Consider the following 23742-nt stretch of genomic DNA (forward strand, 5'->3'; position numbering starts at 1 on the left):
GAGGAGGGGAAGGTCTGAGGTGGAAAGTCTGACTCTGAGTCCAAGCCCCCAGCCCCACTCAGACTGGCTGAGCTCATCTCTTCAAGCAACCACAGCTGGACATTTTCCATGTGATCACCTCAGGGAGCAGCAAAGCTCCAGAAACCCAGGCAGCTGACAAGAGTTTCACAGGAAGCAGGCTGCAGGCCAGCGCACCCTACGTGCCTCCTGTCTACCCTTTTGCTGCATCCTGCAGGCCATAGTCCCAGGAGAGGAGTGGAGAAAGGGTTCTAAGCCTGGAGAAGAGCCAAAGCTAGACCAGCTTGTGGGACCCAGACAGCCAGGTTTCTTCATCCCTCTGCAATAATGTTTGCTGTTTGTATCAGACAGTTTAGGAGAGGTGCAGCATGAATGTGTCTATGAGCTGGTAACTCATGTGTGCTGTTTTACACACACACACCACACACACACACACAGAGAGAGAGAGAGAGAGAGAGAGAGAGAGAGAGAGAGAGAGAAAGAGAGAGAGAGGCTCTTCCTCTTAATGGTGCATGTGTTTGTTTCCTGGGGTAGGTTATTTGTGCTCTGAGTGGTCGACAAGGCCAAAGTTGGGGTGATGTGGGGTATGAGCCCTTCTGCCTTCTTCTCAGAGGCGTGGAAGAATGAGGTTTGAGAGGAACTACCTTTTCTCACAATTCCTGTTTCCCCACCATCAGCTCGCCCCCCCCCTTTTGTTTTTCGAGACAGGGTTTCTCTGTGTAGTCCTGGCTGTCCTGGAACTCACTCTGTAGACCAGGCTGGCCTCGAACTCAGAAATCCGCCTGCCTCTACTCCCAAGTGCTGGGATTAAAGGCGTGCGCCACCACTACCCGGCTAGCTCATCCCTCTCTAAACTGTTCAACCATAGATAACTAGAGGGCTATAGAGAAACAGGAATGGATTCTTTTGGTGGAGGACACAAGTTTGGGTGGGGACAGTTCTCTAGCATTGGGTACAGGTACTTCTTGGAGAATAGCCAGGCTCCTGTTGTGACGGCTGGATGCTTGCTATTTATTTGTGTTTGGTTTGTGAGGCTCTGGTTGACCTGGAAGTCGTCATGAAGTCCAGGCTGATCTCATACTTGAAATAATCCTCCTACTTTTGCCTCCCAAGTGCTAGGATTACAGGTGTGAACCCCAGGGTCTACCTAAACCTGTCTTTGCTAGGGGTGCTGTGTTGTCTGCATGGAGTGGAGGGGGCTGGAGGCAGCAGCATGGGCAGGAACTACTTGGCTGTTTGTTCCCTCTCTTTCCTGCCTCTTTTGTGGTGGCAGACTGGCTTCCTTCCTTGCTTCAGCACCTTGGCTCCCAGCTCATTTCCGCTCTTATAGTCCCAGTGTGGCTCTCAACCTTGCACAACAGAGTTTTTCCGTGCATGGTCTTCTGGGCAAGGAGACCCCTGGGTGGGTGAGTCAGGGACTGAGGAATGCTAGCCAGCTGCCTCTGTATCCTTCCCTCACCCTATTCAAAGCCAGTAGCCCTGAACTGAGGGAGGGGCTCCTTTGTCAGAGGTGGAAAGCACTGTCCTAGGTGTGTAGTTACCTGGGCTTCCTTCTCCTTCAGCTTGGGATGTAGTGCAGGCCTGAAAAGATACCCAAACCCAGCCCAACCTAGTCCAGATTCCCTCTTTGTGTCCCTAGTTGGCTGTCTTTGCTTCAGTCTGCCCCTGTCCCACCTCCCACCTCCAATTCACTGCCCTACAAGTCAAGGAATGTAACTTTTCTTTCTCACTCTCTCATTGATTAGTCATGGGCACCCCATCCCCTTGGGAACTGTTACTCACCCTTGGGCCCCCCTTTCCCGGCTGTCTCCTCAGAGCTGGCTTAACTCCTGCAGGAGTGCTTAGTCAGTTGTTGGATATCAGGGGTGGAGTGGGGGCAGTGTCCTAGAGAGAGCCATTTTTGAGCAGTGTTTGATCTTATGGCCCAGAAGCAGGAGCCCCCTCCCCAACTGGTCCACATAACAAGAGCTTGTAACTCCTAGATCCAGCTCCTTTAATAGCTGTGGTTTGGTTAGCAGGGGTAGGGTTGGGGCAGGGTTCTGTCTGGAGAAGGGTCCAAAGCAAATTAGCATCTAGGTCCTTCTCTGGTGCTAGGAGACTAGGATGAGGGCTTGGAGCCTGCTCTTCGGATTTGGCTTGGTGCCAAGGCCTGGCCTCTGTCTGTCAGAATCAGACAGGACCTTTCCCAATAAGGAGCCTCCCAACTCTAGGTCTGCTCCCTGCTTCCCCCCTTTCCAGTCCCTCCAATAGTTCCTCTGCCCTAAAATAGCCAGGCTTTCCCCTCTCTTCCTCTTTGCCTCCCTCCACACCCAGGATTGGGGCCCAGAGGGATAAAGAAGTGTGGGACTGCGAAGGGAACATATGGGCAGGTTTGGAGAGGGGTAATAAGAGACCACGAAGATGCAGGGAACTGGCTGTATGGTCCAGGTCTGCAGGGGGTGGGGCTGGGGACACAGCTTCCTGGAACTATTGACTCTACAATAATAATAGCCTGTGCTTTTTGGCATAGTGTGTATTCAAAGAGCTCTTTGTGTATTAGTTTACTTAGTTGGTACTGATCCTGTATGAGGGAGGTCCTCTTGTCTATCTCAAAAGAAGAAACTGAGGCACACAGAGGATAATTAATGTGCTTAAAGTGAATAGAAATGCTGATTCAAATTAAGCAATCTGGGAAAATCCATCTACACTTTGGCTTGGTCTTGGGGTGTTTGGGCCTCCAAGAGCAGTATAAGAAACACTCTTCTGGTACTTATAGGGTGGTGATACTCATAGACTCTGCCATTCTAGTATGCCCACTACAGTCTTCATTCTTTGGATAGATACAGATTCTGATTAAATACTCCCCAAGAGAACCATTGTTCATTTTAAGAAAAAATTATTTTTTTTTATTATTTACGTTATGCATGGGTCTGTGTGTGGGTACCTGAGGATAGGAGAGAAGGGGGTCAGATCCCCTGGAGCTGGGGTTACGGGTTGTTGTGAGTCATCTGCTGTGGGTGCTGGGAATTGAGTCTTCTGGAAGAACATCAAACCTGTTGAGACATTTCTCTAGAACCCCAGTTGAGCAAAAGAAATCAAAACAACACCACCATCAAAAAACCCTTTCTGAGCTGTGCTGGTGCCCACCCTTAATCTCAGAAATCAGGGGACAGAGGCAGGAGGATCTATGTGAGTTCTAGGTCAGCCTGGTCTACATAGTAAATTCTAGGACAGGCAGGGCTACAGAGAAACTCTGTCTCAAACCAACCAAACCAAATCAAACCAAACCAAACCAAACCAAACCAAACCAAACCAAACCAAACCAAACCAAACCCAACCCAACCCAACCCTAGGTTCCCCTCATCTTATTTATTTTTAAAAACAAAATAACTTTATTCCAAAGTGAAAAATAGTTTATAGTTTTTTCTTTCTTTCTTTCTTTCTCTCTTTCTTTCTTTCTTTCTTTCTTTCTTTCTTTTTCTTTTCTTTTTTTCTTTTTTTTTTTTTATATTTTTGAGGCAGGGTCTCACTTTGTAACACTGGCTGGCTGAAATTGTATACCAGGCTGGCCTCAAACTCAGCTTGGTATATCTTTGCTTCAGAGTAAGGCATACTACTCAAACTAATACTTTTAAGATTTACTTACTTACTTATTTATTTTATGAGTACACTGTACCTGTCTTCAGACACACCAGAAGAGGGTATCTGATTCTGTTACAGATGGTTGTGAGCTACTATGTGGTTACTGGGAATTGAACTCAGGACTTCTGGAAGAGCAGTCAGTGCTCTTAACTGCTGAGCCATCTCTCCAGTTCCCCAAACTAATTAAAAAACCAAAACCAAACCGAGAAAACAAATATGTAGCTTGACATTATAGTGCAGACCTGTAATCCCAGAATTCAGGAGGCTGAAGTAGGAGATAGGTGAGTTACAGGTTCCCTGGTATACCTAGTGAGACCCTGACTAAAGAGCCAAAGCTAGGCCTGGGGAGTTGGCTCTGAGGACAAGGCATTTACTGTGTAAGTGTGGAAGTGGAATCAGATCTCCATTACCCACTGTACAAGTGTGAGGGTAGCATGAGATCCCCATTAACTGTGTTCAAGCTATAGCCCCAGGTGTGCACAGCAGCCTCCCTCTTATCTCAGCCTTTGGGAGGCAAAGGCAGGTAATCCCTGCAGAAAGCTGGCTAGCCTACTAAACATTGAGCTCTGAGTTCAATGAGAAACCTTGCTTCAGTATATAAGGCTGAAAGCACTTGAGGAAAACTGCTGAAGCTAACCTCAGGTCTCCACATGTATGTGCACTTGCATATGTGAATGCTCATAGATGCATACATGCCACATAGACATACATACTCCAAAACCCAAAACAAAAACCAACAGTACAAATTAAACCAACAAAATGATACATTTATTATTGAGTGATGTGTAGATGATATACAGGTTAGCACAGGGGCCAAATATGTGTGATAGGAGGTGTGTGTCAGGGGAGGAATGCAAGGTCAGGAACTAAAGTTAGGGGACACCTGGGAGAAAGGAGAAGAAAAGCTGAGTGGAGGACTTTTTGGGACCTCTGTCCAGCCATTCTGTATGTTCCAGTTAGTTTAAAATGCTGATTTATTTTGCCCTCAGAGAGGAAGAAAGGAAGAAGTGGGGTGAGAATTCTATGGGAGCAGACAGGAACCATTGGGATGGATCCAAACACTTGTCTCAGAAGTTCCAACTTGAGCAGGATTCTCCTTCTTTGGCTCTGAAGTTTGTCTGTCCTAAATGAGAATGATTAAGCCAGTGTAGCATTGGGGTTCCATCTTAGAACACATTCAGATTCTTATATATAGCAACTCGGGAAAACCAGGGCTGAAAGTCCTTGTAAGGGGCCAGGAACAAACAAATACTTGGTAACCAGGATGAGCTCAGGGCTCTGTAGGGGGTAGTGAGGAAAGCCAGGCCAACTAGGCCAGACTCCAGAAGTGAATGGAGGGTGGCCCACTCATTCATCTGACTCTGTGCCTTCAAAAACTAAAAGCTAGAATGTAAGCATCCTATTGGAGGAGGCTGAAAAGAGATATAGCTCTGGACATCTGGGAGGGGCAAATTCTCAGGTCCTCTGTAATTGAGGTATTATGGGTGTGGGAACAGCCAAAGTTATTCAATATTATTTAGAAAACTGAGCAGTTCACAAATATTACCTATGTTAAACCCAAGAGAATCCTACGAGGCAGCAGTTGACATATTTCAAATTAACATTGTGGTTTTCTGTTATTGGTTTTTGAGACAGGGTCTCCTTATGTAGCCGTGGCTGTCTAGGAACTCAGAGATCCACCTGCCACTGCCTCCTGAGTGCTAGCACTAAAGTTGTGTGACATCATGCCCAGTATTTGTTTTTTAAGGCTTATCGTTCTGGCTTGCCTCAATTTTCCTGATTTTTCTTCCCCTACCTCCTAAATGATGGGATATAGGCATGTTCTACCATGCCAGGCACTCTCTCTCATCTTTCCCTCTCTCAGAAAAAAGGGTTATTCTGTAACCCAGGCTGGCCTGAAACTCAGTATGTAGCCCAGACTAGCCCTCAAACTAATGGGTAATCTTCCTGCCGCAGCTTCACACAGGCTGAATTTAGAGGTGTGAGCCACCAAGTCTGACTTGATTTTCTCATTTAATGTTCTCAAAAGTCCTCTAAAGTTAACAAGGACATTTGACCAGTGTGCTATCTTTAAAAGCAGGAAAAGCTGGCACAGTGGCCTAAGCCTTCAGTACCAGCATTGGGAAGCAGATCTCTGTAAGTTTGAGGCCAGCCTGGTCTACACCAAGAGTTCCAGGACAGCCAGGGATATATGATTAAAAAAAAAAAGGCAAGAAAAGATGAAGTAGGACTTTCTAATTGGTGAAGGAATAGCTCTAGAAGTTAAGATACTTTTGCATCCCAATAGGATCCATCCCAACAGGGTTTTGGGGGTAGAGTGGGTGTGGTTTCCAGTCCCTGAAGGGTGAGAGTTGAATACCACACCATGTGACTGAGGAGAAGAATGTGGCACCTTGATAGCACCCCTCCCTCCCCGTCTTTTCCCTGGCATTTTGAGATAGGATCTCATTGTGTAGCTCTTGCTGGCCACAAACTCAAGATTCTCCTGCTCTGGCTGGCCAGTGCTGGCATTACAGATGTGCAACAAGGTAGGCTTATGAGAATTCTTTAGAGATGGAGACAGTTACCAGGAGTAGATTCTGAGACAGCAAATTCCCTTTTGTTTTCACCAGCTAGTTGTTCAATAGCAGGAGAGAAGGAAATTAGATATTAGAGGGACTTCCCTACTGTTTGGGGCTGATAGGAGCCTCTGCCTCCTGTGGTGATTTGTAAAGACAATGCATTCTTCCTTGTCTGTAATGAGCAGGAGCTGGAAGCATGAAAGGTCATCGTGTTGCTAGGATTGTGGATGAGGTGGTTTATTTGATGACCTATGACCAGTTAGACGAGCCTGAGGTTTTTGAAGGAGAGGAAATTTGCCAAAAGGGCATTTGGAGGAGGCTCTAGCCTGGGGTGAAGTCAGAAACATAAATCACACCTCCCAACTGCCCATTTCCGCTTTGAGCTCAGTTCCCAGCCAACAGTTCAGTCAGCTTGCCAGTGGAGTGTGTGGATGGAGGCGGGGCACTGGAGCTGGAAGCAATGGCTGGGAATAGGCATCAGCAGGGAGTGGAAACTGGTCGCTAATGGTCCCTTGTGAAGGGTCAGAACTGGGCTGGACCAGGGTGTGGGTGTGTGGGGATCACAGTGAAAATGGGTTTGAAAGCCTTGTGCAACTTCTATAACTCCAGCACTTGGGAGATCACAGGCTGAAGAAACACTGCAGGTTCAGTACCAGCTTCATCTAGACAGTGAGACCCTGTTCCCCTCAAGTACCCCCTCCCCCAAATCCCAACAAAACAAAACAAGAGTGAACTGGAGATTCCTCATCCCAGACATGACTCTCAGCCACACCCAGTCTGATGAATTCTCCTTCAGGCACAAAACCAATGGGACATGCTTAGAAGACATACCTTCAGAGAAACACTCCTTCCCACCCAACTGTTGCTCACTTCAGCCAGAAACTTCCACCTGTTCCAGAAGAGTAGAGCTGGAAGTGAGTGGGGATTGAGAGAGATGAGGATCTTAGAATCTTTATTATGGTTGGAAAATATGCTTCTCCTATGACCCTAAAGGCCTGCACAGTGGCAGAGCTGGATGATCGTTCTTCTCACTGGAGATCCTTAATCATCTGTAGTCCTGTGGTGGGCATGGCCTCCTCACTATGGGATTGGGGAGGCGGAGTATGAGGCATAGCATTGAGTGTATATGTTGGGAGGGGTAGGTGTTTGAGGGCAGGAAATCCAGAAGGCAACTCAGACAATGGCTTTTTCCGCTGGCCTGGGTCCAGGCTGCTGGATCCCGTCTGACCCCATAGCACCTGATTTGCTTTGGTTAGTGTTCCACTTACTGTTCACTAGTGGGGGGAGAAGCCCATTTCCAGGTAATTTGATTCAGCCTGGAATCTTGTTGCCATGGCTCCCTATAAGGTATGGCGGTGCTACTTTGATCTTATGGTAAACATGCTTTTATGTTTAGTCTGTCTTGTTCTGTTCCTTAAACTGTTCTCTTGTATTCTAGAATAGCTTTGGTACATGCACCTTCTCACCTCCCTCTAGTATTAGGACAATAACATGTGTCTCTTGATATAGGAGGTGACAATATGATTAGATTGAAGAGCAGAGATCTTGGAATGTTGGAAAATGTTTATAGAAGAGTACACTGAGCATAATCCCAGCACTTGGGAGGTTAAGGTAGGAGGGTCGGATCCTGAGTTTCTGGCCAGCCTTGGCTATATAGTGAAATCACACCTCAACAGATGGGAGGGATGGCCACTGTTACCAGGGCCTTAAATTGGTAAATTGACATGGAGGCCCAACCTCTTCCCTTCTTCCTGCAGTCTGATTAGACAGCTACTTTTCAGCTCATCCTGTGGATAGAGGACTCAGTGTTGTCTTACTAACATGGCCAATTTACTGTTTGCCTTGCTCCCGTAATTCCAGGGTATGCAACTCACAGTCATCTCTATTGCCCAGGCTATTGAAATCCTGCACAAGTGTCTTTAGCTCATCTTAACAGTCAGCAGTCCTCTTCTTCTCAAGTATTGCCCTTGTAGTCTGGACTGCACAGTCTAGCACTTAATTATCCAGGGTATTTATAGAGTTCCTGTGAAATTTAGAAACTGAATGAATCTGAATGTACATATAACCAAAGCAACTATAAATACTTTATAAAAAATTATAGACTTCTTTAAAAAAATTTATTTTTATGTGTAGGTGTTTTGCCTACATGTGTTTATGTGCAGCACATATACACACCTGGTACCAAGGCCAGGAAAGGGCACTGGATCCCCTGGAATAGAAGTTACAGATGGTTATGACTGTGAGCTACTATGTGGGTGTTGGGAACAACATGGGTCTTCTGGGAGGGCAGCAAGTGCTCTTAACCACTGAGACATTGTCACTGATCTGCCTTCACTTCTAATGAGCTGACTTGTTTGTTTTTTGAGACAGGGTGTATGTACCCCTGAAACTCACCATGATCTGCTTATCTCTGGAGTGCTGGTATTAAAGGCATTCATCATCATGTCCTGCCATAGAATTTTTAAAAAGATTTATTTTATGTGTATGAGTACAGTGTAGCTGACTTCAGACAGTAGAGGGCATTAGATCCCATTACCAATGGTGTGAGCTACATGTGGTTGCTGGGAATTGAACTCAGGACCTCTGGAAGAGCAGTCAGTGCTCTTAACTGCTGAGCCATCTCTCCAGCCTATACATAGAGTTTTAATGTTGACTTTTTTGGTAGTTGTTGTTAATGTGTTTTTATTTTGTACATAAAATATATATATAGAAAAAGACGAGTTTGTGTGCTGACTTTATCATTTAATAAATAGGCCACAGCTTGGTATGGTACCTTTTTTTTTTTTCTTGGCCCATTGATACTGAGAGAGAGTATTCATTAAATACACCAGTAACTAGGATAGATTATACATTCCTTGAAAGTAAGGCTCATGTCTTAAACTTATTTTGCCTCAAACTATTGTATCAACTGCCCCTCTCATGAAAAGATTGGAGCATACTAAAACAGCTGGGAGAAATGACTGGTAAAATGGGCATTCCCCTTGACATTGAATAAGAAAAATATTAATCATTCTGAATATATATTTTTTTCCTTGAGGTTGAAGATTTCCCAGGGTGGTAACAGGTAACTTGTCATTCTGGAATCTCTCTGAACTCTGTCCTCAGCACTTAATATGGGGTAGGCTTCTGCTTCTGCTTCTTCCTCTTCCACCTCCTCTTCCTCCTCTTCTTATTTTTATTGTATATACATTACTGTTTTGTGTTGGATCCTATGGAGCTGGAGTTACAGGCTGCTGTAAGCTCCTATGTGGGTGCTGGGAACTCAGGTCCTCTGGAAGAGCAGTGCTCTTAACCACCGAGTTGTCTTTCCAGCATCTTTTTTTTGGTTATTCAAGACAGAGTTTCTCTGTGTAGTCCTGGCTGTCCTGGAACTCACTCTGTAGACCAGGCTGGCCTCGAACTCAGAAATCCACCTGCCTTTGCCTCCTGAGTGCTGGAATTAAAGGCGTGCACCACCACCACCACCACCTGGCTACCTGTATGCTATTTTTAAACAATCAAAATATCTTGGCACTGAAGGCTGTGAGACAGCTAAGCAGGTAAAGGCACATGTTGCCAAGCCTGATAGCCTTAGTTCAAACCTTAGGAACCACATAATGGAAGGAGAGAACTGATTCTTACAAGTTGTCATCTGACTTCCTCATGTGCACCATGGCATGTGTGTACTCCATGCACAAAAGTGGAGGAAAAAAAAAAGACACTAGTGTTTGCTGGGGAACTCACAATCTGCCACCCCTCCCCCCACCAAATAAAAAAATATACAGGCATTTTCAAATTGTCAGGTGAGGTAATGCCTCATTGCTAACCTAGAGTCTGTGTTTAGGAAAGTTTCCCAAAAGTCTCTATGGTTGGTATCCACAGTTTAGAAGCATCAGATCTCCTAGAACTGGAGTTAGAAATGGCTGTGAGCTATCATGTGGGGGACTGGTTAAGAACTAGAAGTGCTCTTAACCATCAAACCATTTGTCTAGTTTATGGAGTGCTGGGGATTGAACCCAAGGCTTTAATGTATGCTAAGCAAAAGCTCTACCAATTAAGCTCTGCCCTAACCCAGCCCAACAGGGCATCATTTCTAAGAAAGGGAAGGAAGAGAGAGCAGGTATGGGTGTGTTAGGACAAACACACTGCAAAACATCAAAAGTACAGGCTTTTAAAACATCTGCTTACAGGCTACTGTCTCAGGCCACTTAGATTTGAATGCCACCTGCTGGACACCAAGGAGCTCCACAGCCATGTTGTATCAGATTTTTTTTTTTTTTAAAGATTTTAAAATTTATGTGTATTTCATTTGCATGTACGTGAGTGTGTACCACATGAGTGCTTGGTGCCCTTAAAAGTCAGAATAGGGCATCCGATCCCTGGAACTGGAGTTACAGGTGGTTGTGAACCACCATATGGGTGGTGGGACTCCAATTCAAATCCTCTGGAAGAGGAACCAGAGCCATCTCTTCAGCCCAGAACTTTACCTTTGTTACAGGGTTGAACTCTTCCTTTTAGAATCTGTTAATTTTTTTCTCTCGTGAGCTATCTTTCCTGGGATACGTCTCGTATTTTTCCCCTCACAGGTTACCCTTTTCCAATCAAAACATTTTTTTTTTCTCCTGAGGCTGGATAAAGAGTTTCACAGTTCCTTGATTCAGGGTCCCCAGAGTGGCTGGAGTCAACTTTGGGAAAACAAACTCAAAATGTGTGTGCGTGTGCGTGTGCGTGTGTTCTTTACAAAGTAAGCAAGACATTTCAGAGGCACTGGCTATGAAGCCTAATTCAATTTAATTTGGATGTTATTAGGAAGTAGCATCAGATACAGGGGTTGCAGGCTCAGTCCCAAACCTGCCCCCTGCCTTCAGATGCCAGCTGCATTCCTTTGGCTGTTTTTTGACCAACTACTTATAAAGTGAGGTTTCTACAATCCTCATTCCTGGGTTAATGTGCTTGAGTGGCTCCCCAAATTCTGGGAAACACATTTACTATTTCGTCATAAAGAATATTAAAGAATACAGACAGACATGCAGGAGAGTGAAGCATAGTTTGAAGGGGTACCAAGTTTCCATGCACGAGGTTTTTATATACTGTTCTCTAGGTCTGTTATCTCCCAGAAATCTGATCAGCCCAAGCTCTCCAAGCCTCATCCTGTGGGGTCTTATGAAGACTTAACTGTGTTTCCAAACTCTAACAAGACCAGGTGAGGACACCCATCAAGGCCTGTTTGCTTTTGCAGTCTTCTTGACCTCTATACAACATTCCTTATTCCAGGTATGGGCAGACCTTTCTGGAGTGAAGTAAAGGGCAGGTCAGAGAATTTCTTCATGGCTAGCTCCAGGACAGAAAGGCAGGGAAAGATTTCAGTTCCTGTGACCTGCTTTGGGGGAAAATTCTAATTTTTATAGACTTCCCTGGGTGGGTTGGGGGGAAGCTATGAGCCAGGAACTCCAAATAAAATCCAAAAAAGTATTTATCATACAATTACATCCTCCAACTGCCAACGGGAAGCAGCTGGGTAGATGAGACAGACAACAGGCTCCTTGGGTAAGAAGGAGGTATTGCCTTCACTTGGTTCTCTGTCTTGTCTACCTGATTCAAATATAGGGAACTGGGGGTGTTATCTACGGTTAACAGTCCTTGCTCATTTAGCAGAGATAACACCACTAAAGCCCATTAACTCATTTAGTACACTGGAAACTGGACTGTCCTTGAAACGCCCGGGCTGCATCTTCAGAAGGGAAAGTCATTTGAGAGTTGTGAGTTCTGAAATAAATCCTTTATTGGTGAAATAGGGATGACACTATCATACACCTTCAAAATTGGTCAGGTTATACAATACCAATCCATACTGTTCACAGGGCTGAGAATACAATTGACATCAGATGTAGAAATCTCTTCATCCCCAGCTGACTCCACAATCTAGCCGGGTTAAAAGGCAGTCCTTTCTTATTTTCTGGATGTCTTTGATTTAATATATGTCCCTCAAGTATCTTTCAAATTTTTGCTTTAAAAAGAATCAAGGAGGATTTAAGACAATGTTGTGGCAAATCTCATGCTGTATGTGCTTCATGTCATTTCTGTAATGTCTTTAGTTTACCCAGAACTTTTTTAAATAAAAAAATTTAAAAGTGCATGTGTGTATGTGAGTGCAGGTGACCATAGAGACCAGAGGTGTTGGAGCTGCAGATGGTTGTGAGCTACCTGATATGGGTGCCAGGAATTGAACTAGGATCCTCAGGAAGGGAAGTATATGCTCTTTTTTTTTCTTTAAATTAACTTTTGTTCCTTGTGAATTTCACATCATGCACTCCAACTACACCATCTCTCTGTCCTTTCAGATCTACCCTATACCCTTGCAACCTCCCCACCTTCCAAAAAATCTAATGTGGAAGCTGTACTGAGTCACAGTGTGTCCCACAGTATATACCCTTTTGCACACACATTTTAAAAAAAAGATTTAATGTATATGAGTACTTTATCTGCATGTACATTTGTATATCATAAGAGGGCATCAGATCACATTATAGATATATGGTCATGAGCCACCATGTGGTTGCTGGGAACTGAACTGGAGATCCTTGGAAAAGCAGCCAGAGTTCTTAACCACTGAGGCATCTTTCCAGCCTCTTGTAAACACAACTTCACTTGCAAATAAATGTTCACTGCAACAAGTATTGGTTTGGTTTGAGGCCTTTGGCTTCTGCTACACTATCGATACTAGATCCTCGCTGGGACTCTTCTTGGATATCCTGTGTTATTGGGATCTGTAGGACTAGCTCCTTATATGTTCCAGCAGTTCATGTCCCAGGTGAGCTGCAGGGCCTGCTCTCCTGACTGCTGCAGCCAGTGAGGATTGGGTCAGCTCTCCCTCTGGAGGTCAGCTCTCCCATCTGCAGCAGGAGACAAGTGTTGTGGAGTTGGGGGAGGGCATCTCTCCCATGCCCACAACACCTTGAGGCAGGTAGTACATGCTCTTAACCATTGAGCTATCTTTCCAGCCAGAGAGCTTACTCTTTGGACTTTAGTGCACTGTCCTACTTAAACCTTTAAAGGATCTGGGCTGGAGACATTGCTGAGTTGGTAGAGTGCCTAGCATGCATGAAGTCATGGGTTCAATTCCTACCACACATAAAACCAGGTACAGTGGCTTACTCCTGTAATGTCAGCACTATGGACTAGGAATTCATGGTTTTTAGGCAGCCGAATTTGAGACTGGGCCTATAATACCTCAAAAAAACAAAACCACCAAACTCTTAAAAGGATCTGAGGACATAGTATTCGGATTCTATCTTTAATCACTACTACACTATACTTTTTACTTGTAATTAGTCTGTGGATTTTTCATAAAACTAAAAAACAAAGTGAGTGAAAGGCCAGCCTCATTAAATAGTAAGTTCCTGGACAGACAGTACTAAAAATTATGTGTAAGGGCATTTTGCTTGCACTTACATCTGTGCACTTTTTTTTTTTCCCTGAGACAGGGATTCTCTATGTAGTCCTGTTGTCCTGGACCAGGGTGGCCTCAAATTCAAAGATCTGCCTACTCCTGCCTCCTGAGGGCTGGGATTGAAGATGTGTACTACCATGTCTGGCTGTGTATCACTTTTATGCTTGATGCTCAAGGAGGCCAGAAGAGGGCACTGGATCTGGAATTACAATCAGTAGCCACCATGTGGGTGCCGGTAATCAAACCCAGGTTCTCCATCAGCCAATGCTCTGAACTGCCAAGCCCTCCTCTAGATTCCTGTATCTTAACTTTAAAAGAGAGTTTGTTTTTAATTACTCATGTGTGTAGGCCTGTGTTCAGGAGCTCTGGTGTTTGGGGATACCAGAGGTACAGAAACCCCTAAACTGCAGTTATAGGTGGGTACTGAACTCAGGTTTTCCAACTTTCCAGACTAAATCTGTCGACTTTTAAAGGACTAAAACTGCAATTATCTTCCTTGTGAACTTCTAAAAAGCCTTTTTTGTAGTGATTTTAGAAACTCTTTTGCTTATACCAAGAGGTGTACTGTGAGAAATGGATTTTTGAATGTGGCTTCTACATATTCTGATTCAGGATCTGGATACAAGCCCAGGAATCTGCATTTTAAAATAAGCATCTACAGCAATTATGATAGAGGTGATAGATAGTTGGAATATGCTTCCAGAACACTGACGCTGACTATAAAAGGCCTGAGGGGAGGGCTGTAGCTAAAACAGATCTTCATGTGCACATCTCACTTTATTTAGCTCTTTGGAGCCACAGCTCTCACACAGGTTGGTATCATCTTTCCCCTGAACTAAACCCTCTCAGTCATTTTTCTGTAGTGAGGGGAGGCAGCCCTAGGCTGTGTGTTACATACTCAGGAGAGTATGTTATGTGTCATTTCCTAACCTGAAACACTTCTGTGCAAATGTTTGGCTGAAAGCAGTATGAACTGACATACTAGCTCTGGTGATTTTGCATCAGAGACGACTTGTATGAAGCAGGGACTGTGCTCAATTGATGTCAAGCTTTGCAGTACAAAAAGAAAGCACTTTAGCAGAGGAGAAAAATGCCACATACAATTTCTGACACCAGAGTTTTCTGGTTATCTCTAATTTTGAGAGAAACAACAAAGATGCAGTCTTGGCAAACCAACTCTTGGCTACTATCTGGAAAGTTGATGTGTAAATGGTTTTCTGAAATGCAGTTCATTTCACAGAAGAGAATGAAGGGTAAGTCTTGACAGAAAAAACTAGGCCAAAAGCATCATAAGTGCATCAAATAGCCCAGAGGCGGCTATGGGCCATAGCAGAAAGCAGCATTTCATCTCTGGCCTAGCTAACAGCCTAGATGCTTTCAGTGCACTTTATAACAGACTGGCTTTTCTGATGAGCCTTACTGCCCTTAGGAACTAGTGATGGTTCTTTGAAGAATCACCATCCCACAACTCCAGGGAACAAATCAACAAGAGCTCCAAGTTGGAGTATCAGGGAACATGGAGGCTGCTCTGTGATTTAAAGTCTGATTCTGATTTGACATGTGAGAGGTTACTTCTGGCTCTTCTTCCCTCATCTCATTTGATGGTCTCAGAGTGTGATTTAAGGATAGGAAAATTTTATACAGTAATCAAAACTCTAGAATGTATAATTAACTTTTTCTTTTTTTCTTTTTTTTTTTTTTTGGCTTTTTCGAGACAGGGTTTCTCTATGTAGCCATAATTAACTTTTTCATTTTTTTTTTTTTTTACTTTTATACAATCTTAGCTATACATTATTTTTCCCAGGTAAAGAAAGCCACCAAAATTTTAGTGGTAAGCAAATCTTAGAAACATTTACTTCTGTTCTGTCTCTTTATAAAAGAGACACAGAAAGTCTGTTTGGCATTTCCAAGGTTCAGGGATATTTTCTGACACAGGGTTCAGTAGGTAGCTCTGGCTGTCCTGAAACTCACCACGTACACCAGGCTGACTAGATGCCTCCTGAGTACTGGCTAAAGCTGTGCACCATCACATCCCATGACAGGGCTGTTCTTCAGTCTGTAGTACCACTTCTGTCACTGTTTGCATAACCACCTTTCCTTTAATTCCAACTGCTCACTCAGTCCTCAAGCACTATAGCAGCACAATTTGTGTGATTTTCTGAGGGGTTGGAACAATGTAGGGGAGAATATGCTAGCATTTGGTATTTTCCCCTCTGGGCTTTGAGAGAGGGTAGGAGAAGGGAAGACAAAAGGTCAGGGAGAAAAGAGAAGGGAGGAAATGTAAGGAGGTGGGAAACAGGATAAGGGGAAGATGAGAGGAAGACAAACTTGTACTTATAATTCTTAAAAAATTATTCTAGTCAGGTGGTGACAGTGCATGCCTTTAATCTCAGCACTAAGGGGGCAGAGGATAAATTCCTAGAATTTAAATAAATTCTAGGATAGCCAGGGCTATACAGAGAAACTCTGTCTCAAAAAACCAAAATAAAAAAAAAAGAAAAGAATTTATTTATTCTAAGTGTATGGGTATTTTGCATGCATACATGCCTGTGGAAGTCTAGGGAGGGCACTGGATCTCCTGGGACTGGAATTATAATCATGAGCTATCACATGGATGCTTGGAGATGAACCTAGGACCTTTTGAAGAGCAGTCATTGCTCTTAACTGCTGAGTCATTGATCCAGCCTATCTGGATTCAATTTTCCTTCCTTCCTTGCTTGCTTGCTTGCTTCCTTCCTCTCTTCCTTCCTTCTTACCTATATATGAATGAATGAATGAATGAATGAATGAATGAATGAATGACAGGCTATCCTAGATCTTGCTATGTAGACCAGGCTAGCCTCAAACTTGTCTCTGCCTTTGAATTGCTGTATTAAAGGCATACACTACCACATTTGCTACCCTAGACTTGTATTTAATCTTACAATAGAAAACACTGCAAACCTCACACATCTGAGAGTAAACCTGAGTGCTCAATACACTGAATACCAAGTTTCCTTTTACCCCTCACCAGATGACCAGTTCTCAGATGTATTAGTCAGTAACTCTTAAAAAAACAAAAACAAAACCATGATCTCAAGAATACTGTGGGCTTTTAGCTATGTTGTTATCTCCTTAAGCTTAGTAATATTCAGGAACCACCAGAGGCTTCAGGCCCTATGGGGACTTAGTCTGGTGGTGTCCTGAGAGTTATTCCTAAGAGGCCTGCAGCTAGCTATTCAGATGATGTTATCAAATACCCTTATGCTTAATATGTCAAGTGTGTTTTCTGTTTCCTTCTAAACTCTGATTTGGGCATTTAGAAGTGAATTCTAGGGGCTGTAAAGATGGCTCAGCGGTTAAGAGCACTGACTGCTCTTCTAGAGGACCTGAGTTCAATTCCCAGCAACCACATGGTGGCTTATAACTATCTTGTAATGGGATCTCATGCCTTCTTATGGTGTGTATGAAGACAGCTACAGTGTACTCATATGCATAAAGAAATAAATCTTAAAAAAAAAAAGAAGTGAGTTCCATAAACTCAATGTTACTAAAGAAAGTATGAGCCAGATGTAGTCGTATGGACCTCTAATCCCAGCACTTGGGAAGCAGAGGCAGACAGAGCTCTGTGAGTTGCAAGCCAGCCAAGAGCTACACTAAAAAAAAAAAAAATGAACAGATAACAGTGTAAAGAATGAGGAGACAACATTTGAGTTGGAATTTGAAGATATTACACCAAGAAGAAAGCATCAGAAACAGAAAACAAGACCTGTGGATGCTATGACTATTAATTTTTATTATTTTATGTATATGAATAATAACGTCTGTACACATGCCTGGCTCCCTAGGACATGGTTAGCCTCCATGTGGGTGCTGGGAATCAAACTCAGGTCCTTTGTAACAACAAGTACTCTTAACCACTGAGTCAACCTCTCCAGATCCCAACAGCATGCTCATTAAAGAGCACCTAAGGGACAATGAGTTCTCCATGGTTAGACTATGACCAAGGTAGGGCAACTGTAAAATGCTGTGGGGCTTAAGAGTACTGGCATTTGGAGCTGTAGACATGACTATAATTTTGTTTCTTCCACAGTTACCAAGCAACAACTCTCAACCACATAATTCAGTGACCCTCATTTTTCTTATCTACCAGTGGGGAATCTGAGAGTAGCCACCTCAGATTATGTGGAATTAAATGTGATGTACTAAATCTACAAAGTATGTGGAATTTTTTGTAATTTGCTACATACTAAATGCTCCAAAAGCCTTTGCTGGTGGGTAAAGTAAAAAAGAAACCAAAAAAATTATTTCTTTTCAAGACAGGGTTTCTCTGTGTAGGCTTGGCTGTCCTGGGACTCTCTCTGTAGGAGAGGCTGGCTGGCCTTGAACTCAAGAGATCTGCCTGCCTCTGCCTCCCAAGTGCCAGATTTAAAGTCATGTGCCACCACCACTGGACTGGAATTAAATTTTTTTCTTCTACCATATGGGACCTAGAGATCTAACTCTGGTTATTTACCTTTTTTTTTTTTTTTAAGATTTATGTTTATTATGTATATGAATGCTTGCCTGCATGTATGTGTGTACATCATATACATGCTTGGTGTTTGGCCTGAAGGAGGCATGGATGTGTTAGTTCACACTTACAATTTACCCAGTATTCAGGCTAAGGCAGGAAGACTGCCCTTAAATTCCAAGACTACATTGTGAGACTATCTAAAACAAAACAAAACAAAACAAAATAAAACAAAACAAAACACAAGGTTATAATAGTAACCAGACAAATCAGGAATGAGTCAGAGATTAGAAATCATGTCTTGGGCCGGGCGGTGGTGGCACATGCCTTTAATCCCAGCACTTGGGAGGCAGAGGCAGGCAGATTTCTGAGTTCGAGGCCAGCCTGGTCTACAGAATGAGTTCCAGGACAGCCAGGGCTACACAGAGAAACCCTGTCTCGAAAAACAAAAAAAAAAAAAAAAGAAAAGAAAAAAAAAAGAAATCGTGTCTCACTGGTGGTAGATGTTGGTATTTTCTATGCCAATCCTACCAGGAATACATTAGAAGAGCCAGGGCTTCTCTTGACTTGGGGATTAGTGAAGCAGACAGTAGAGGTACAAGGGGGTCAAGGGAATTAAGGAGTAACTGATAATAGAATTCAAGCAGATTATGGAAATGAGCTCAAACATAAACAGTTTGAGAGAGAAATTGTGTGCACATAATCAAAAATTAAGGAAGCTGGATGCAGTTAGCAACCAGAAACATGAAGTTCTGATCATAACTTACCATTAAGAAACTGTTATTAGCAAAGATAAATTTCAAGAGTTTTTCACCTAGGTGATATTTGCCTGCAGCAAATATTTAATATTTAAAAAACACATCTGAAGTACTTAGTACATACCCATGAAATGATAAATACTGAAAAGGGCTGGGTACACAGTAGATTCAAGCTCTGGCCCTACAAAAACATCAAAACCCTAAGAAACACCCCACTGGAATTTATCAAGTAGATAGTGATAATAACCATCTGTGTTTGTCTTAATCCTATCATGCTGGGTCCTTAGAGAGAACCACTATCCAGACCTGTTTATCATTCTCTTTGCTTTTAAAAGCATGTTTCACATTGCATACACTATTTCCATTAAAGTTACATACCAGCAATGTATATTTTTTAGAAGCTTTGGAAAGCTAAAGCAACTCTTGTCACAAAACCTCTCATCAATAAAAGGGCATCCCAATGGAACTTCTAGTCTCCATCAACATTTCCCTTCCTTTTCAATGTACACCTGTTATGAAGATCTGGAGAAAGGAACTGTCTAAGAACAGCCTCCATTTCAAATCTGAGCAAACAGAACCACAACAGATGAAGTATAAAAAGCATACTTTAAGTGACTATTTAGACACAGAGTCTCAGCTGGTGTGGTGGCAAATACCTTTAACCCTGGGAGTCAGGGCGGGGGCTATTGTGGGATGTTGGCAGAGATAGGCAGATCTCTGTGAGTTCCAGACTAGTCTGGTCTACATTGCAAGTTCCCAGACAGCCAGAAATACTTACCAAGTAGCCAAGAATGATCTTGAGCTTCTGATGCCCCTGCCAGCCCTGACAAATGTATCTCCTTACCAAAGACCACAATTTCAGGACACTTTTACTTGTGCTAAGCAACATGAAAAACTGATTATGGGCACCACCACGAGTCGCTGACAACTGAAGCCAGGGTTTTAGTGCATAATGAGCAAGCATTTACTGAGCTACAGTCCTGGTCCTATTTTACTTTAAAAGGACTTACTACATAGCAAGTTCCAGGACACTCAGAGCTACAAATAAAGATCCTGTCTCTGCCCCTTCCTCCAAATTAAAAAATTTATTATCCCCTCCCAAATGCTGAGACTGTGATGTGGACCACACCCAGCTTAAAATAGCCTTTAAATAAGGTAAACACAAACACAAATCTGTTGACCAATCTGTATTCTCTAGGGTTGTGGCTGAGAGAGCTGTTCTTGCAATATAAGAGTTAGAGCCCGCAGACCTGCCATAGAAAAGGAAAACATTGTGTTCATACACAGGCTTGACTGATCTCAGTATGGGCTAGGTGTGGTTATGCATACCAGTAAGGGCAGGACTCCAGAAGCTAGATACAAAAGGTTCAAAAAAGTTACAGGCCAACTTGGGATATATAGAGATTTTTAGGCCATTCTGGGTATATACTAAGGTACAATTTAAAATCTGAACCAAAACAAATAGCATACAGGAGATGATGGTGGACATCTCTCACATCTGGGAGAGGTTGATACAGATGTTGGAGAATTTAAGGCTTATACAGAAGGCCCCAACTAAAGAAACAAACAAAAAAACCCAAGCCAGCCAACTAACCCTTCCCTCAGTAAGTAGTAAGCAAAGAAATGTATAAGCAGTACATAGGTCTGAGGGTGCACTCAGTGGTAGAATGCTTGCCTAGCATGCTCAAAGCCTGGGGTTTAATCTTTAGTATCCCTTATATAGTTAAGCATTGCCATAATCACAATTTACCTTCTTAAGAATGGGAGAAGTAGCTGGACAGCAGTGGCGCATGACTTTAGTTCCAGCACTCAGGAGGCACAGGCAGGTGGATCTCTGAGTTCAATGCTGGCCTGGTCTAGAGTTGAGTTCCAGGACAGCCAGAGCTACACAGAGATTCTCTGTCTGGAAAAAAACCCAACAAACAAAGCAATGGTAGAAGTAGCTAGTGACATACATGAGAGGCAGAGGCCTAGGCAGGAGGAAGATCACAAGTTCAAGGTCATCACTGGCTATCACTGAACCTGAGGCCAGCCTTAGATATATGAGACCTTGCTCTAAAGCAAAACACAAAATGTAAACGTAAAATAATCTCCCTTCAGCTTCTGTCTTTTTTTTCTTTTTGGTTTTTCGAGACAGGGTTTCTCTGTGTAGCCCTGGCTGTCCTGGAACTCACTCTGTAGACCAGGCTGGCCTCGAACTCAGAAATCCGCCTGCCTCTGCCTCCCAAGTGCTGGGATTAAAGGCATGTGCCACCGCCGCCCGGCCAGCTTCTGTCTCTTATGAAAAAGACAACTAAACGATCTAAGAATGCCAATGTAGTAGATACTGCAGCTTTTTGTCTGCCTCTCTAGTGAGAAAATACTACTGTAGGGAATTATTTCATGTGAAATTTAAATATTTCCCCTCTTCAGCTCAGGTACAGCTACCAGGAGAGCTGAACATCACTTATTGTCGATACTTGTTCATTCCTGGAGAGAACATTTGCAAATCACAAGGGCACTTTTAGAACCCTTGAGAGACAGTCAATCTTCGAGAAAAAAAAAAAAAAAAAGCTCAGATTGAAGCAGAGCACAAAAACTCTGCATAAGATCAAAGTGCAAAACCCAGAGTCTAGCTCTTTAGGTAACTTTTATAAATAATTTTAAACAGCTATGAATTTTTAAAAACATTTTATTTAAAAAAGTTTTATGTGTATGGGTGTTTTGCCTGCATATTTGTCTGTGTACCATGTGTATTCAGTGTCTAAGTAAGGCAGGCAGAAGAGGGCCTCTAATCTCCTGAGACTGGACTTATAGGTGGCAATTGCCATGTAGGTGCTAGAACTTGAACCCAGGTCCTCTGTTCTTAGCCTCCAAGCCATCTCTTTAGCCCTATTTTAATTTTAAATGATAACACTTGTTTTTAATGGAAAAATGAGACAAATATGTAACTATTTACGTCCTTTCCATTCTTTATATTATCCTCTGACAAAGATGTTCTGAGGCAACAAGGTCTCAGAGATACATACACTACCTTTCCAAGTCCTTGATGAGCAGTAAAGGTAAGAGCCACTTCTTTAGAGTAGGTTTTGGAACCTCCAAACATTTCTAGCAAATAAAACCAGATGTATGAGTTCTAGGCCCAATAATGCTATAAGTAGTCTGTTAAAGCTTGTGAACCAGACAGGAAGGTAGTTTTAATTAGTAGTTTGCTAAAGAAAATACCATCAGAAGCTACACCTGTAAAATGTCACCAACATGACTTTGAAAACATAAGCTGAACAAGGAGGACATCAATGAATGCACAAAACTGTACAGGGATAAAGCCCAGAAGGCCTTAACCTTACATAAAGAACTACAGCCAACTAAATAAAGCTGAGTAGGACAGGTGTCCTTCAGTGAAGAACACACTAATTGCTTGTCTACTGCCAAACAATCAGGCATGAAAACATACATAAAAGTAACATTATAAAAAAACCCAACTCAACAGGTTACATATATACAGATTACACACACACACACACACTATATATATATATATATATATATATATATATATATATATATATATGTAGTAAATGATGTAAAACGCCATAAATTTGAAGGAGAGTATATGAGAGGAGTATATAGGAGGATTTGGGGGAGAACAGAGAGGGGAGATATGTAATTAAAATACAATCTCAAGAACCTGGATCTGTGGCCATAAAGGTTAAGCCTGACCAAGTCTTCTCTGGAAACTGGTTCCTTGTCAGGAATTAAGATGGGAACCCTCGTGACCCATAAAAATATCCCCCCATGGGTGAAAGTTCCTTAAGACCTGAGAGATCCAGAAGTATTCCAAGTCCACATGCTGGTGCTAAAATCTCTGTTTGGCCCACAGGGATCTTGAACACCTCACATCGTGCAGGTGAGTCAGGCCATGTTTGAGCTGAAGATTCTGAAATTTTCCGAACTTACTGAGGTCTTAATTTATGGCTCTTACAATCACCAGCTTCAGGCTAAATGGATGCTTCAGTCCATGGCTGAGAGGTACTGCCTGAGCCAGGAAAGAGGAATGCTCAAGCTGGAGGAAGCCATGAAGACCCTGGAACTAGGCCAGTGTTTGGAGTGAAGCCAGTTTCCAGTCACTGTGCTCTCACCTGGACACAGATTAAGCTGTGGCCAGTGTTTGGTTCTGGCATGATTTTTAACTCTGCTACAGCCTTTATAGTCTAACAAGATATTCCTGGATCCCTGCTGTGCATTTTGATGTGAATGTCTCTTTTCCAAGATTATTTCTCAAACTAAATAATAAAATTTAAATGATTAAAAAAATCTCAAAAATAAACAACAAAAAAGATAAAATGTAGACTACTGATACCCCAAACCCAAACAATAAACTTATTTTGTGAGCTATCCAAATTATCATATGTGAACATTCTTCTACATTAAGTGCTATGCACATTTCAGAAGGCCAAATGTTCTATGAATAAGTTCTAAGGAGGAAAGAGATGTTCCAAAACAGCAAACTCCAGGATTGCTGAGACAGCTCTTGCTGTTCTTGCAGAAGATATGAGTCCACTGGCCCCCAGAATCCATATTAGGTGGCTTACAACCACCTGCAACTCCAGTTTCAGGGGGTCTAATGTAGTTTTCTGGTCTCCTTGTATGTGCATATACATACAGACACACACAGATCATTAAAAATCTTTAAAAAAATTGAAAAAATTCCATTTTTTTTTGAGATAGGATCAAATATTATGTGATACATATACTGAGTATTGAGATACTGTATCAAAAAAAACAAATCAAACCTGTATAGTGGGGCTAATGGTGGTGTTTCTGCTGTAATCTTATACATGGGAGGGTTGACATAGAAATGAAGTTTGATGCTTATATTGTAAG

General features: G+C 42.8%; 1 pseudogene; it reads left to right on the forward strand.

Moving 5' to 3' along the window:
- Positions 1-22618: 22618 nt before the first annotated feature.
- Positions 22619-22969, forward strand: LOC114632561 (annotated as a pseudogene).
- The last annotated feature ends 773 nt before the right edge of the window (positions 22970-23742 follow it).

This window comes from Grammomys surdaster, unplaced genomic scaffold (genome assembly GCF_004785775.1).
Source record: "Grammomys surdaster isolate TR1022 unplaced genomic scaffold, NIH_TR_1.0 374, whole genome shotgun sequence".
Classification (NCBI taxonomy): Eukaryota; Metazoa; Chordata; class Mammalia; order Rodentia; family Muridae; genus Grammomys; species Grammomys surdaster.